This window comes from Oryctolagus cuniculus, chromosome 8 (genome assembly GCF_964237555.1).
Source record: "Oryctolagus cuniculus chromosome 8, mOryCun1.1, whole genome shotgun sequence".
NCBI lineage: Eukaryota > Metazoa > Chordata > Mammalia > Lagomorpha > Leporidae > Oryctolagus > Oryctolagus cuniculus.
The window spans coordinates 43105387-43111427 of NC_091439.1; the positions used below are offsets into that span (position 1 = coordinate 43105387).

Below are 6041 nucleotides of genomic sequence, written 5' to 3' on the forward strand. Positions count from 1 at the left end.
GATTGGGAATGAGAGCAAGAAAGAAAGAGACCACCACATCCTTTAGGTTTCCACAGTCACAACCCCACTACTTTGATAATCCACTCTAGAATTCATGGCCTAATCAGCATGCATTAGGCCCCTCATCCCAACACTGTTGTGTTAATGGATGCAATTGCCAACACATGGTTTTTGTGGGACACATACAACTACAGCATACAGGGAGGAAACAACTTACAAAGCAGATAAATTAGGAATAAATTGGTTTTTCTTTAAATTTTATTTATTTGACAGGTAGAGTTACAGACAGTGAGAGGGAGAGACAGAGAGAAAGGTCTTGCTTCTGTTGGTTCACCCCCCAAATGGCCGCTACAGCCGGAGCTACGCCAATCCGAAGCCAGGAGCCAGGTGCTTCTTCCTGGTCTCCCATGCAGGTGCAGGGACCCAAGCACTTGCGCCATCTTCCACTGCCCTCCCAGGCTACAGCAGAGAGCTGGACTGGAAGAAGAGCAACCGGGACTAAAACCCAGCACCCATATGGGATGCCGGTGCCACGGGCGGAGGATTAGCCAAATGAGCCACGGCACTGGCCCCTAAATTATTTTTATTCTAAAGGAATGTTTCATCACATTAACTCTTGAATCCCACAGATTTTTTTTTTTAACAGACAGAGTGGACAGTGAGAGAGAGAGACAGAGAGAAAGGTCTTCCTTTTGCCATTGGTTCACCCTCCAATGGCCGCCGAGGCCAGCATGCTGCAGCCAGCGCACCGCGCTGATCCGATGGCAGGAGCCAGGAGCCAGGTGCTTTTCCTGGTCTCCCATGGGGTGCAGGGCCCAAGCAGCTGGGCCATCCTCCACTGCACTCCCTGGCCACAGCAGAGAGCTGGCCTGGAAGAGGGGCAACCGGGACAGAATCCGGCGCCCCAACCAGGACTAGAACCCGGTGTGCCGGCGCCGCTAGGCGGAGGATTAGCCTAGTGAGCAGCGGCGCCGGCCAAATCCCACAGATTTTTGAGATGGTTGCAGGATTAGTGTTTTAAGGACTTTCAGGTGAAACTGCTGCCTGCCACACAGGCATCTGATAATCAGAGTGCAAATTCCAGTCCTGGCGGCTCCACTTCCAGTCCAACTCTCTGCTAACGTACCCTGGAAGGCAGCAGAAAACGGCCCATGCCTCTCACATGGAATTCTGGGCTCTTGGCTTTGGCCTGGACCAGCTCCCTCTGTAACTCTGCCTTTCAAAAAAGTAAATCTGAATATAAAAAAAATAGGAAGCATTTTTTCCAACAAAACTCGGTAGAGAGTAGTACTCAAATCAACAGGGTCGTCCTCCAGATCTACTGAGTGTCAGTTCTTTACAAAGTATAGGGAGAAAGCAGAAACAACCAGCAGATTCAGACACTAATATTATCGTATCTGCCTTCCTGAAAAGTTCTGCTTACAAAATGCAATGAGGCTGGAAGCAGAGCAGCCACGTTTTGTAACGACAGATAAATTAACTGCAGTGCGGTGCTGGGGGAGGGGGGGGGACCGAGCCAGGTGCATATATATATATATATACACACACACCAGACAGACAAATCAACCCCAAGGACATGGGGCAGTGTGTGTGTGGCGGTGGGGGCAGCACCATCCAGACAGCAGGGAGGGCCAGGGCGAGGCAGAAGGCAACTTGTCCCCCGCACCCCACACCCCACCAGTGCGGGGTCCTGGGACGACCCCACGGGGCCTTCAGGGCAGGGAGCAGCCAGGTTGGGCAGAGATGGCACAGCTGGTGGGCCGGAAGCCCAGCACCACAAGATGGCTCAGCCCGATGTGGGGGCTGGGGGCTGGGGACTGGACCATGGCGGCCGTGGGAGCCCCTGGACGCTGCAGAAAGAGCCTTACTCTGGGTGAGAAGGGGCCGCGGCTGGTGGGGGGGGGTCTCTCCCTGAGCTGAGCCTGGGCGGTGGGCTGTGCCGGGGACCCCGCCAGCTTCTTCTGATGCACCTGCCGCCTTGCGGCGTCTCTGGGCAGCACGGAGAGCGCAGGGGGCCGGCTCTCAGCCCTGACTCCCGCGGGAGGAGAGTGAATCATACAGTGAGTCACTGAGACACTCCGAGGCCTCCAAGCCGGAAGGCCCCCACTGGCCGCCCTGCCTTCCTTGACCACGCAGACGTGCTAGGGGTGCGGCTGCCCCGAAGGCTGGGGGACCGGCGGCTGGGCTCCAGGCTCCGCTTCCAGTCCACGGGCAGGACCAGGGGGTTCCACGGGCAGGGCCAGGGGGGTCCTGGGCAGCCCCTCCAGCTGTCGAGGCGAGCACAGGAAAGGGTCGGCAGAGCTGCCCGCTGCCTTGGTGTTGGGGAAAGTCCAGTTCTTGGCCAGCTGCACGGGGGGGGGGGGGGGGGGGGGTGTTGGGCCTGGGTCTTCACAGGGATCCTCGGGACCCTTCAGATGGCCACGGTGGCTCGGGGCGGCCAGGAGCAGCGCCGGGAAGGCAGGCAAGCTGGGGTGCCGCCCACTCACCAGCAGCTCCTCTAGGCCGGCACCTCCCGCTCCAGGGTGTGGGCAGGGCGCGGGACTCTGGTGAGGGCGGGGGCCGGGCTGGGGGCACCCCGGGAGGGAGCTCCAGCTCCAGCCGTGGAGGCTTGGTCTTGGGAAGATTCTTGCTGGGCGTCCCGCAGCTGCCATGGTCTGGGGGTGGGAAGGTGCCGATGCCACTGGCCAAGGTTCCGGTCAAGGAACCACAGGCTGTGAAGTGTGAGGCGGGCACTGCCTCGGCCAGGCTGTCCTGCTAGGGGGTCTCCCGGCCGCCCCGGCTCGCTGCTTGGCTTCCCGGGAGGTTTCCCGCAGCCCTGGAGTGGGCCCACAAGGCCATTGCGGGGCCTGCAGGCCAGCCAGGGGTTCTTGGGGTTGGAGGTCACCAGGGCTGGAAATCGTACTCAGGCCTGGGGTCCTGCCAGCTCTTTGGCGGCCCGGCGTGGGGCCCCAGGCTGGGCCCCAGGGCCGCGGGTGGGCCCTGCTACTCAGGTAGACTTTCTCCTCCTCCAGCGCCCGCCGCAGGTCTTCGGCCTTGGCTACCAGGGTGGGGATGTTGAGACTCTCGGCTTCCAGCTCCCGCACTTCCATCTTAACCTCCTTGCGGAACGGGGAGACCCGCCGGCCCCCTCCTTGCCCTTGGGGGCCTCTGTGCGGCGGTTCAGGGCCGGCAGTTTGCTCTTCTTCAGGCCGAACCAGCTGGAGATGCTGCTGGTGTTGTGATGCTTGACCTCAGGGCCCGGGGCCCGGTCTTGGCCCTGGAGCTGTAACACGTTCTCCTCGATACCTTTCATCACCTTCTCCTCAATGGCCGAGTGTGGGGCCGGCACCTCGGGCCCTGGCCGGGGTCAGCGGAGTCTGATGCCGGGGCTGTGCCACCGCCGCTGCCACCGCTTGCAGTCTGTCCAAGGCGGGCCCTTGCCCTTGTCAGGCTTTGGGCTCCTTGGCGGCCAGGGAGGCCCCAGGCCGGGGCACCACCTTGGTGGGGGTCTTGGAAGGCAGCTTCATAGGGCTGCTGTGAGGGCTCTTATTGGGAAATATTCAGAGAGCTGAATCTGAAGCATAGCAGGCAGGACTCCAGTCAGCACTCTGTTAGGGGATTCCAGCATCATAACAAGTTGCTTAGCCAGCTGTGCCCCAATCCTTGCCCTCACCAAGCCCTGTAACAAGGGCACCTAACCTCATTCAGGAAGGATTGAGGATAAACTTTGAACATTACTTTTTGTAGAGGACAAAAACATTCCAACCATAGCAGAGATTGTGGAGGTCATTCTCATAAAATGCAGTTGGACATATACGTTCAGAGGAGTCATTGTCAAGGAGCTAGGGAGAAATGTATCCATTGTAATGTGGATCTCTTTTTACCTTTCTAATATAAGTGCATGTAAGTTAAACTGCTTCTTCAAAGAAGAATCATGTAGGAACTTCCTCAATTTATTCTCTTTCCTCCTACTATGACACAGACTCTCTGGTGGCTCTGATGTTGCCATGATGAAAACACATTAGTTGTAGGCACATATACTACTCTACTGTGCTCTGGTGTTTTAAAATCTCACTGGTGGAGAGATAGGTTTTAGAATTATATTCCCATTTTTGTAAAAACTGCAAAAACTTTCTGAAGGATTCCAGTGGCTTTGTAAATACTGTAAGGTAGTACACATCTGCATCTTTAATCAGTCAGATTCCCATGTGGGAAAACAGAAATCATTCAAAGTATTTTAACCAGACACCAGTTACTACAGAGAAATGGTTACACAGATAATGGGGGTAGAAGAGCAAAAGGGGAAAGTGAAATTAAAATAGAAACTCCTAACTGCAAGTGGCTACCAGTCTTACAGCTGGTATACATAAGAGAGAAGGTTGTATTGTCAGCTCAAAAGCAAGGCCACTACTACGATGCCACATTGGGGGTTTGAGGAAAGGAGCAACAGCTTTAACTGATTGTGGGCTTTGTACAGGACATAGCCATTCCCTTGGATGCCAGAAGCAAAGTAAAAGTAAAGAAAAACAATACTTTCCATTGTTCCACCTTCTGATTTCCTCCCTGTTCCTCCTGTAGGCACAATCTTACTGGAAGTCATCTGTCAGGGAAAGGTGTGAAATGTATGTAGCTTGCAGACACCCAGCCCAACCATCATCTTGCAGCAGCTGTAGGTGAAGTACTGGAATGAAAGACCACAGTCAATTAACTGAAATAGTACCTTACCAGGAAAAAAAAAAATTTCCTTACACAATATACCTCCATAAAGAAAAACTGAATTATTTAATCTTTGATTTCTGCTAGGATCTAAGCTCTAACATGGTGCTTGTCATATAAAATGTTCAATAGCAGTAAAGATTTGTGTAAACAAATGTCCATTACCATCATTGCTGAATAGTTTAAACCAGTTTACTACTCAAATAATTAGCAGGTAAGAGGTCCAACTGATTTTTGGGTATTTATTTTTCTTTGAAACGCAGATACACAGATGCCCACAAATTTTCAGATGTCCACAACAGACAGGGCTGGGTCGGGCTGAAGTCAGCTTCTCAGAACTCCATCCAGATCCCCTACCTGGCTGACAGGGACTCCACTACTTGAGTCATCATAGCTGCCTGTCAGGGTGCACATTAGGAGAAAGCTGGAATCAGAAGGGAAGCTGGGATTCCAAATCAAGCACACTGATGTATGATGCAGATGTCCCAGGTAGAGTCTTAACTGCTATGCCAGAGGCCAAAGTGCCACCAATCTGTAAAGAAACATACATTAACTCATATTTTCAAAAATGTATTATGGCATATGCTCCCTGGAAATCAATTTTTAAAAATATTGCCACCATTACTCAAGAAATTTTTTAGAACACCTCTTTTAAAATTGTCTTTCAAAACCAGATCAGGGGGCCAGTGCTACAGCACAGTAGGCTAATCCTCCACCTGCAGCACTGGCATCCCATATGGGCGCTGGTTCTAGTCCTGGCTACTTCTCTTCCAATGCAGCTCCCTGCTACGACGTGGGAAAGCAGTAGAAGATGGCCTAAGTGTTTGGGCCCCTGCACCCGTGTGGGAGACCAGGAAGAAGCTCCTGGCTCCTGGTTTCAGATCGACCCTGCTCCAGCCATTGCAGTCGTTTGGGGAGTGAACAGTGGATGGAAGACCCTTCTCTTTCTCTTTCCCTCAAACTGTAACTCTATCTCTCAAATAAACAAATAAAATCTTAAAAAAAATGAGATCATGAGGTATATATAACACACATCATGCCAGATGCCATTTATTCTTTCAATTTTCACAACTCTGAGTAGGTACTCTTATTACTCCTATTTCACCAAAAACCAACCAACCAACAAACAAAAAAAACCCTATGGCTCAGGAGGTAGTTGACTAGCCAAGGTCACTCAGGTAGTAAGAGGCCAGGCTTCAATTCTGGGCAAGCTGAGTTTGTGCTTGCAGTTAAAAATGAGTCCTGAGGGGCAGGCATTGTGGTCCAGCAAGTTAAGGCATCGCTTCTGAAGCCAGCATCCCGAATGAGCACTAGCATGCCAGCTACTCCACTTCTGATTCAGCTCC

At 52.9% G+C, this 6041-nt stretch overlaps 1 pseudogene; it reads right to left on the bottom strand.

Moving 5' to 3' along the window:
* Positions 1 to 240: 240 nt before the first annotated feature.
* LOC138843309 (nck-associated protein 5-like) lies at positions 241 to 3533 on the bottom strand (annotated as a pseudogene).
* Positions 3534 to 6041: the final 2508 nt, after the last annotated feature.